Genomic DNA, 11527 nt, shown 5'->3' with positions numbered 1-11527 from the left:
TGGAGATGTTAACAAGCGCCTGAATTCTGTGCTACTTCTGTGCTGGATAAACACGGAGCAGTTGCTGTAATCCTTACATGGAAAGTGAGAGCAACATCAGCATCACCAAACCTCTGAGAGCTCGAGGCTTACTACACTGATCTATTTATAAGCAGACACTCTTCATAAAGGTTTAAAGGAAATATCAGTGATGTGCACACGACACATCATCATCATGAAAATGAGATGGTACAACAGTCGAATCATCAGAATCTATTGCTTTTTGTAGCCCAGATGGTGTGTGGAGATCCTGAGCCAAAACAATGAACCACGTCAATCAGTGGTTTTTGTGACTCCTCTGTTACCTTTTCATTCCAAATGTAAAAATGCATGAAAAGGTAAAGTTTGAGCCGCAGTGCCCCCAGCAGCACTCACTGTCCAGTGAACAGTGGCTCAGGAAAATACACTGCCTTTCACCTCAACTTTTGCTCTGCCCCAGCTCAGCCCTCACCCACCGGCGGCAGAGCCCAGCACCCCTCCAGCACAGGCCTTTGTCACAGCCCCAGGTCCCCCAGGTCACACCCTTTGTCCCTTTGTCACACCCTTCCCTCTGCCCCTTCTCTGTTTCTGTGTTTCACATGGACAGCCTGAGTGGAAACACTCACTCTTTTATCCAATAACTCACTCAAGAACCACAGCTCTGTGTGGAGAAGCCAACTAACACTCCTTTTAATTCTTTATGTCAGCTCTGGGGTGTGAGGATGTTCACTCACCTGCAGCACTGACACGTGTTCCCGCCTGACAATGTGCAGCCTGTCTCCCAAACAGAGGGTTGTGTGGAGTCATGGAAGCATGAAATGCACGCACTTGAAGACAGGGAAGAGGCTGGTGTAAGGGACAGGATGATCTGCCTTGCCTGCTTACAGCAGGTACAGCTGGCACTCTGAGCAGGGAAGATGGGCACACAAGGTAATTTTGCTGGTTGCTGTTCGGCATAATTTGAGGCTGGAAAGGCCTTGGAAAGATATCATGTGCCAAATCATAGTGCTCTCCAGCACTGGAGCTGCTGTACAGCGTGTGCTGTGCAGGACATGTTGACATGTCATGCCGACACAGATATGGGGCCCCGGAGCTGCCCCTCGCTGGAGCCATGCTGGGCACACATTGATGGCACACACCAGGCCCACGCCAGGCACACACCGGGCACACATGGCCAGCACACCTGCCAGGCACATGCTGGGCACACATGGCCAGCACACCCGCCAGGCACACACCAGGCACACATGGCCAGCACACCCGCCAGGCACATGCTGGGCACACGCTGGGCACACGCCAGGCATCCATGGCCAGCACACCCGCCAGGCACACACCGGGCACACAGCAGGCATCCATGGCCAGCACACCCACCAGGCACACACCGGGCACACACCGGGCACACAGCAGGCATCCATGGCCAGCACACCCACCAGGCACACACCGGGCACACAGCAGGCACATGTCAGAACACACGCTGGCACAGCCACTGCCCTGCCTGCTGCTGGCTGGTTCCCTTGGCTTCACTCGCAGTGACGCTCAGACCTGGACCAGAAAATGAAAAAATGGGAAGAAATACTCCCAGAGTTGCTGTAGTTTTGACACTTTTGTTATTTTAGTCTCATTCCCGTTCCACAGTGAGTGCTGGATTGAAACCACACCTGACTCAATTCATTGTGGAAGCCGGTTTCTGCCTTTCTCGACCGAAGCTGTCATTCATTTGCCCTGTGAGTGACTTTAATCCAGCTGTTTACACCACACTGAGCTCCCCCCGCTCCCCTCCCTATGACTGCATGGCTGTCTCTGACCACTGCACTCCTCGCTGGCTCCCGGGAGGAGCTGTCACAGCTGCAGGAGCCCCGCGGACCTCTCCTGGTGCCAGGGTGCCCTGCCCCGGCCGTGCCAGGGCTCTGGCTGGTGTGGCTCTGCAGGCTGGGGACACCTCTCGCAGCAGTGGCAGGGCCTGTCTCCTGCCCACAGTGCTCTGGGCGCTGGAAGGAGGGGGCAATCCGGGTGATGGCCTGTTTAAAGCAGATGGTAGATTTCTGCTGTGGTGCAGATTTCAATTAATGCCGTATATTAATCTTGTAAATCCTATTAAGTAATGTTAAACAACCAGGTCTAATTCCATGCCTAAATTCTATATTAAGGTTGACTACATATTTTTAACTAGATGACTATTTAATGTGACTATTTAACTTACAGATATCCTGAACAGGTGTTGGGCAAGGCTTGGTACATGTTGCCCTTTCTTTCCATTGTAGAGCTCTCACAGGAAACACGTCTAGCCCCGGGCTCTCTTACGTATCCAGTTTGTTTTGGATACTTGAGATGGTAAAGGACACAAAGGGAAAATAATTCAAGTAATAAGGGAACAGTAAAAAAACATGAAGCAATAAGCACTGCAATGGGGGAAGGCTTTACAATAAACTGTTCAAACAGATGTGAAAGGAAATGAAATATTGCTGTCAGTGGAGCAGAAATCGTTTTACAAGTCAATCTCTTAAACTGTACAGACTGCTAAATGGAAGGTTGTGTTTAGCAGTCTGAAACAAGTTGCAAATTCTTGAAAGAAACGAGTTTGCTGAGACTATGACACACAATAAAGCTGACAGGGCTGCCTGATGTGTCGGTGCATTTGCAAGGAGGATCCTGTGTCATTCTGTAATTAGTTTCATTGCAAGTGTGATATGTGCATGCCTAACACATCACAAGGTGATGGGCAGATGTAGATTGTTCATAGCACTGTCATTAATTTCACCACTGTTGACAATCAGCTCATGGAAATAAGTTGCCAAATCCCAGCAGGGTCCTGAGATACTGAGTTTGAACCCTTCCCATGAGAGATGAAGTGCTGCACTTCTGGAAAGTGGAAATCAAAACTCTTGTGAATTGAACAGCCTCATTTGCTCCGCAGTTAATTACACCTGGTTTGGTTCTGCTCTGTGTTAGCAATATCATCTGAAAACTTTAATTAAAAAAAGGAAAAAAACTTTCTTGATCAGTAGCAGTCAATACTCGGGAGTGGGTGTCTGCCTCACCTGAAGTCAGCACTTGGTGACTTGTTTCACACAGATTTTTGTGCTGTGCTGGCTTACACACAGGAGATGCTATTTTGCAGGGCTGGAGTTTACCATGATATCTGTTGGTATCCGCAGATGGAGGAGGGACCAAGTGTTCCACAGTGTGCAGCATCCCACAGCAGCTCTCCCTTACATCAGCTGAGCATCCCCACCTCTCAGAGCAAAGTCTGGGAAGGCTTCCCAGAGCACAGTGATCCCAGGGGATCAGCTCCGAGGTTGTCCACTCCAGAAGAGCCAGTGTGTGAGAAGGGCTAACACAGCAGCTTTCAGGTGTTCACGAATAACTGAGAAATGAAGTATACAAGTGTTGAATAAGTTTGTGCACTCACAACTGAACACTCGGAGCAGCTTTAACTTAGACCAGTGCACACTGAGACCGGATACACTGACGTGTGTGGAAGTGGGGCTGAAAGGGAATTCATGGGCTATGTGTGGGAACTGTTTCTGGAGCTGCAGATGCCAGATTTACCAGGAATTAGTGCCCTCAGAGGTAAGATTTACCAAGGTTTACAATTGCAATGGGATCAGGCTGTGCTCAGCCCTGATGCACGATAGATGCTCACTGAGCATGGGGCAGAGGGGTGGGGGTGCGTGGGGGGATGGAGCCAGTTCATGGTGGGGGAGCTGGAACAGCACTTGGACCCACACCACTGCTGGTGGGAGGCTATGACCCCCCGGACCTGCTGCCCCCTGAGCTCCCCATGGTGATCTCTGCTGGGCTCTTACCTTCCCCTCAGGGGTCAGGGCTCTTCTTCTCCTCTTTCTTACCATCCCCTGACACCAAGAGCTGTCCCAGACTCAGACCAGGAGGGTGTCAGAGCCTTGCCCTGATTATCAAACTTGCATCTCTTAATTAGCAGATTCTGATTAATAATCAGGACTAATAAATCAGACCTGAATAGAAAAAGCCAAACACCTCTGTGCTGCCTCTCCTTGTTGAATCTATGTGTCCCCTGTGTTCAGTGTCCCGAGTTACCCAGGACACTGACCTGGTCTGCACGATGGGGATCGCGTGTCCGGCAGCGTGGAGGAAGGATGCTCTCCAGGAGAGTGCTCTCCATGAAGAAGTTCTCTGTGAGGGTGCTCTCCATGAGGAAGCTCTCCATGAGGAAGCTCTCTGACAGCTCTCTTGATTTACCTCTCAGTTTGCCTCAGGCAGGACAAAGCAGAGCAAAGAGATTCTCTGGGCAGTAATCATCAACTGCTATCAACAGATTTGATTCTCACTGACCTGGAAATACTGCTGATCCTGCCCAGGGACACAGTTCTTACTCCACACTCCCTAAACGAACCTTGTTTTCTATGGAGACTGCACAGTAGAACAGCCTGTGATTTGTTGTCAGAAGCTCTTTTCTAAGCAAACCCACGTAGAGACGTTCCTCCTGGTTTGCAGCATGGTGTGACTGATCCCTCCAGGGACTCTCCTCCTTCAGGAAACAGAATTGCAGCAAGCAATGGCATTAAGTGTCATTACACTGGCATGAACAGAGAGCTCTGCAGGCTTCCGTGGAGAGGCATTTCTGATCAGGAATGAGACTGTCGAGGAAGGTTCTCATTTTGAAGGGCTTTTATCCAGTTACTCCAGGCTCACAGTTTCTTTGATGACTAAAATAGAATTGAAGGAAGAGCTACTGTCAGTAAGACTGATGCTAAAATATTCCCAAGATTGAGAAATATCTTATTGGTTTAAAGGGAAAAAACCTCTGGCAGAACTAGGGAGATGAGCAGTAATTTCTTTGGTTCAGTTTAACTTGTGCCGGGGCTCCTTCTGCCTGAAACTCTGAGTTAACAGTTCAGGTTTAGTTCTGGCAATCGAGTTTTTCAAATAGTCATGTAGTTCAGACCATGAATAGCACAGGTTCAGCTCAGCTCCCTGAGAAGCCTTTTGTACAAACCAAGTATGGAGGAAACACTGAAGGTTTGTTTTTCCTGGCAGAACACCCTGCACAGAGCAGCCTTCAAAGCATCTGCAGCCAGGAGCTCCCACACACTATCCCAGTGCCCACACAATGGGCACAAGGACAAATACCAACCTGACCCTGCATGTTGGTAATGGGAAAGATTCACTGAACGTTTCCTCCAGAGACCAGAGGCCATTTTTCCTGTGCAGATCCATTTATTCCTGAATTACGGTGCCCAGGGAGTGACCCAGTATTCGTTCTAAGGTGTGAGAAACACATTTTCTTCTCAGTGCTGTGTGACATTTCAGCTTCTCCTTTTCCCATTCACCTCGTGTGAAGCTGGTATCAGATGCTGTCTGCCAATGCCATTTTAGTGTGCTTCAAAGATAAGGGAAGTTTCTTCCTTGGTACATTGAATCTCAGTGTCACTGACTACTCCTGGCAGGATTTGAGCATACGTATTCATTTGGTTTTCTCAAGAGTTAAGAGGAGCACACAGAGATGCTCATGGCCTAAACTGAGCTGATCTCAGCACCTTCTGTACACTTCCCAGTACCGGTTATTTTCTGAGATTGGGTTTTCAAGGCTGTTGGTTCAGGATTCGGGGCTGGGTGTGCAGGTGGGTGGCTGAGCACAGTGGCAGTGCCCTGGCAGAGCACACCAGTCACAGCTCCTGGGCCTTCCTTGCTCTCCTCATGAGCAGTGTCAGGTCCCACCCTGATCCGGTGACATTCCTGGCACCGGAGCAGCTGATGGCCAGTGTCTTGTGTGGGAATGGGGTGCTGCAAGACAGTGTGAGAAAAATTTGTTTAAAACCTCACCCAGTGTTACAGAAATGTAAGTTCAGCAATGACAGAGAAGCACCTTTGAGTACATTTCTCCAGTAAGCTTTTTGTGCCTTACCCTTGAATTGTTCTGGGGAGGTTGTCACAAGACATATCTGCTTATCTCCTGAGCTCTTTCTGGGCTCCCCAGCAGACATCCCACTGATTCCAGCCTGGGCTCACTCTCTCCTAACTCCAAGCAAATGCTCCAGCAGCACTGGCTGCTATCTGTGTTCTGCTCTCACACAGCTCACTGTGCAGAGCAGGTGAGTGTTCCCAGTGCTGCCCCTGGCCTGCACTACCTGCATCCCTGTGCTCCACATTCCCCGCTCCCAGGGCACAGAGCCTGTGGGTCTCCTGGTATTTCACACCTCTGTGGGAAGACCTTTTCCCTGATGTGAGTTCATTACCTGCCAAAAGTCAGAACGAGCAGGATGGTCATGTGGTGTGTGGCACAGGTGAGTTCAGATCACAATGGCAGTGCTGCACAGACCTCTTTGGAAGAGGTTTTTTCTCTCGAAGTCTGTTCAGAAGGAGGATGTGAAAATTTGCTCTCACCAGAGCTGAGAGCAAGAGGAAATATCACCATAATTTCTTTGCAGATGAAAATAGGTTTGCAGTGATTTGCAAATGTGGCATAGTTAATTCTGCAAATGAGTCTGGAGCTACAATATTTCAATCTGGCAAATGATGAGGCTTTCAGCTCTCAGCTGCATGGCAGGTCCCGTGTCCCTCACTATGTTAGAGCATGTGTTTGGTATCACACCTGTGTTCTCACTTTGCTGTGGGAAGACTTACTGAAGTATAAACCTTGGGCTCCATCTCTGACCTCCCTAAGCAGCACTTTGTCACCGGGATGGAGCTGTCCCTGCAGGCTGGCCACGTTGCTGGGGGGTTTGGCATGGCTACAGGCAACAGAGAGCAAGAGAACTGCACATGAACCCTCCCCCCAAACCCCTTCTCTCTGCTGAGAGGGAGCCCACCAGCCACCCTGGGAGCCCCTGAGCCCATGGGGACACCCCGCTCCCTGCTCCAACACGGCTGTCCCCGGGTGCCAGGGTAGGGCTGCAGGATGCCATGATCTCTCCTCTGTTTGTTTTGTCCTCACCCTTGGGGCAGCAGGAAGCAGTTGCATGACACTGGTGGGAGGCTCTGCCTTGGCTTTGATTCCCTGTTGCTCCTGCTGAGGCTGGCTGTCCTCCCACTGAGACTGGCTGTCCCCATGCTGCCCAGGCCCCGGCTCCAACACCTCCATCCCCGTGAGACCCTGGCCAGCTCTGCAGGAACAGGGCAGGAGTTTGAGGGGGAACATGTGCAGTCTCCCATCACCAGTGAGAGTGTGCACCCTGCCACCAGCTCTTCCCACAGGGAGAAGCATAGACCTGGATCCTGCACCAAAGCACAGGTCAGTGAAATGGGGTGGTTGCCTTCTCCCTGCCAGCTGGAAATGTATCTGAACATAATCCTGATGTGCTGGAATCAACAGCCCAGTGACCATGGTGCACATATTAATACTTACTGTTGAAGGGGGATGGCAGGGATCTCCCTGAGAGAAGGCAGTATCCATCAGCACAGTACAGGGGATCAAGACAGCTCTTCCATGAAAAATAATAAAAACATATGAAAGATGGCTGGTTATTTTAAAGAAAACAAAGAAAGCAGTTTTAAAGCCAGTTGAGTAGTATTTGACCCCAAACTTCCAACTAATGTCAAACCAGAAAGTTCTAATAGGAAATGTAGTATGTGCCAGAGAAGACGTGGCTGAGGACCCGACCTGTGGAGAAGAGCTGCAGAGAGATGAGTGCTCTGGGCCATGTGCTGAGAAGGGGAGTGGAGCAGAGCTGGCAGCTGGAAAGTACAGCAAGGGCTGGCCAAGGGTAGAGGTGGGCAGTTCCTGCAGGGCAGTGGCACCTCACAGAGCTGGGGGGTCCAAGGGTGAGGAGGGCTCCGTGGGTCCCTGCTCCCCAGCACAGCTTTTGGACACATCTGAGGAGTGGGCAGGGAACTCCAAAATCAGGCCTTTCCCTACCCCTGCCCTGCTGTCCCTCTCCTGCAGAGGTTGCTTTTTCCTGTGTGACACAAACAGAGAAATTCCTCCTCTGCTCTCCCCCTCCCCACACTTCTGCATGCCCTCTCTGATCCTCTGCTTTGTTCTTACTGTTCCTCTGCACCTTTGCTCCTCACACTTGTCTGTTTTTTGGATTACAATAACATGATTTAATCGTCCTCCTTTTAAAAATAATCCCATCCCTGATCCCATTCAGCTTCCCAGCTATAGTCCCTTCTGCTTTCATCTGGAAAATTATTTAACATGCTGTACAGGCTTTCTTTCATCTGTTTTGCTCTAGACAGTTACCAAGCACTCGTGGATTTAGCACCCACCTTTTCTCAGTTTGTTTGATTTCCCAAAAAGAGAACATGAGGGACAGTAACCTGCCCATGCTCTGGGCAGTCAGTCCAACAGCACACAGGGATGGATGGCTGTTCACTCCCACTGCCCTTCCCTCCCATATATTCATTAACTAGGAATAACTTGCACTGTTATTCCCTGTTCTGACACTGCCGATGCTCCTGTTTCCGATGCCAGCTGGATGTGTTACTCTGACAGGAGCCTGATGAAACCACCAGTTCCACAGGAAAACCAGGCTCATCTGCTTCCCGAGTCAGAGGAAAAGCAATTCTGCTTAGGAAGAAGACAAAGCATTGACTGGCACCTCCCATCCTTTCCTTATTTAAAGATTCCCTGAGTCTCAGAGGCACTGAATGGTGCCAACACACTGAGAGGAGGGACCAGTTCCCTCCTCCCTTTACTTTCAACATCCCTGCCTGCTCCTCACACCGGTGAGAGCCCCTGGCACTGGGCAAAGACATCATTGTGTAACTCTTCCTGGTGCCTTTGGCAGGACCTGAGGGTATCAGGGCTTCCTGCTTTTGGGATGGAGCACCAGAGCAAGCCCAGCAGGACCTTTGTGTGGCCGTGGCTACAGCTGGAACCGGCAGCCAACAACTCTGCCAAAAGCTGCTGCCCATCAAAGCCTGGTGAGTCACTGCAGGCTCAGAGAACGAGCAGTTCCTTGAGCGTACATCTGACATGTTCAGTAGGATAGAGAGCTGATAATCAAATTTTTCTGCCAGATACACAAATTATTTTTGAAGCTCTGTATTGCCACTGTTTGTGGACAGAGTCACTAAAACTTTTCCTCTTAGACCAGCTGCTGTGAGTCATTTCCTTGCTAAGCCATATGGCATAGCTGCTATGTCACTTTGTTTGGAAATGTGATTTATTTAGCTACGATAGTGCTTTATCTCCTTGTTTTTGTTCCTCTGTACGTGCACATTGGGCTCTTGGCACAGGAAGATGTATGTCCAGAGAAAATCCCTGTGAGAGCAGTGGGGGTGTAGCAGCCCCTTACAGGCAAATTGTGACAAGGATCATCCCTGAGGGCAGCGGGAGCATCCCTGAGAGAAGGAACAGCTCTATTCTAGTGCTGGGCGACACATGAGGAGCTGACTTGGGGGTGTGTTTTAAAGGACAAGAAGAAAGCCCAGAGGGTTTCTCTGGGGATTTCCATCCCTTCAGCCTCCAGAGCAAAGCCAGAGTCCAGCCCATGGGAAGCAACTGGGTAAGTCAAACATATCCCTTGTCCATGAAAAATCATAGAGACCTCTCACGAGCACTGGTGAGCCCCACACCTGGGGTGTTCTTACATTCAGTGGCAATAAAGCCAAACTCCTTCACTGAGGCAGAGCTGGGAACTTGCACCAGACACCTCCTTCGGAGAGCTCGAAGGCTGGTTGCTGCCTTTGGGACCTGCAGAGTCTGCTGGGCCTTGTGGAGCACTTTGATTTGGGAGGTACAGGTGAGGTGATCAAAGGACAAGGACATATCAAATCTTCGGGCACACCCCAGGATTTCACTGTGTTCCCTGGTAAATTAGAGCAGAAATTAATTTCCAGACTAAGGGTGTACAAAGTGTTTGGCACCCAGGGTTGTGCTCCACAGAGAAGCCCAACACTTAGAAACAGAGAGTACAATTAAAGAGCTTAACCAACCATTACAGAGGTGTTAATTCATTGCTGCAATTACACAGCTGTTTGTTCATTAAAGAAGGAATTTAATACAATAATAACGCAATTATAATATTTGCAATTCTGCACACTAAAAGTCAAAACACAATTAGAGTTTTCAGGAGCAATACAAACAGTACTATTTTCTCTCCAAAAGGGCCTTTAGAACTCAGAGCTTACAGAAAACTTTTACTGGGCACAATGTGCTCTGCACTGTATCAGAATATTCCCCATTTGTATTGCTGAGCCCAGAACTGAGAAGAGCTGTGAGAGCCCCTCTCTGCAGCTGCAGCCCCCTCCGGCCTCAGGGCCTTCACCCAGTCACAACGGGCACGTTTTCTGTCTATAAAGCTCAGCCCCAAAACCTTGTCTTCAAGCAGGTGTTAGAACTTTTTCAACTCGCTTGGGAAATATTTCATCTTTTTCACATTTTATCTATTTTTAGAAACAAACTCACTGCTGCATTTCAGAATTTACACACAATTTCACTGCACTTGAACTTATAATTCTGAAATCAATGAGCTATTTAATAAAAAATTTAGTCCAGATACTGTGAGGAGGTGTGGGAATGGTTTTCAAAAATCGCTTTTTTTATACAGTAGTGTTGATTAAATCTTTGCAGCTGCTGCTGAGCTGCAGGATTTAGTGGAGGTGGAACAGGGAAGTTTTCTACACAGAATAGGCACGATCTGGTGTTCATGAACCATTGAGAGTATTTATTTTGTACCTCACTGAGCATATGGAAGATGACTGTGGTCTATTAACAATGCAGACACTGCTCAGGTTATCACTGAGGGTGAGGAGCTGCCCTGGTATCCCTGGTAAATCCCTCTGAAGGAAGGAAAGGGCATGGAGGCTCAGGCAGGGTCAATGATACTTCTTAGTGATGTTCCTTGTCTAATGCCTAAAACCTCTTTTGCATCAGTTGGCTGAACCATTCCATACTTGCCAAAGTGGCTTAAAGGCAAGAGAGAGGAGAAGGAGTTTCCTGGACATTTTTACTCCCATTTACACAGTGAAAGACACCCAGACACCAATCCTCTGACCCCAGAGATCACACAGGAGGTGCAAACAATAAGTGCTCAGAGGGTGAGCACTATTAAACATAATGGGCAAAGAGGAAGAGACAGAGAAAGGTGAATGAATCAAATCATCAGGATTTACCACCAGTTTGGTTTTGGTTTGTCTTTCTTTTAAGTGTAGTTTGATATAAAATAAGCTATCACCTGGAGATTACACGGCAAATGGAGGAAAAACTGGAACTATAGCTTGGGCTGTTATGGTATTTAACTCTAACAGCAGTTACTAATGAAAAAGTGAAATTAGTTGCATGCTAAAGGTTGCACTTGACTGAGATGAAGTGGATGGAGATAAAGCACCTCCAGTACATCCATCAGTCTAGGAGCACATGCTAACAGGAAATCAATTAATCTCTACCAACATTTGCTCTTTCTAGTGTGAAAGACTTTTAATTAACTTATTGTGAGTGGTCAGTAGCTGCTTGCTCTGGAAGAGCCTTACAGATTTAATGAAGCACTATTCTTTCTGAATTTATGTTGGAAAAGTGACAATGACGAATTCTAAGCTGAATTAGTTGCCATATGTAATCAGTTAATGGAAAACTTTCCTCATCCCAATT

The sequence above is a fragment of the Manacus candei genome, unplaced genomic scaffold, assembly GCF_025592945.1.
Source record: "Manacus candei isolate 608988 ecotype Guabito, Panama unplaced genomic scaffold, ASM2559294v1 h1tg000150l, whole genome shotgun sequence".
NCBI lineage: Eukaryota > Metazoa > Chordata > Aves > Passeriformes > Pipridae > Manacus > Manacus candei.
The sequence above is the reverse complement of the archived record's forward strand: the minus strand, read 5'-3'. Positions refer to the sequence as shown.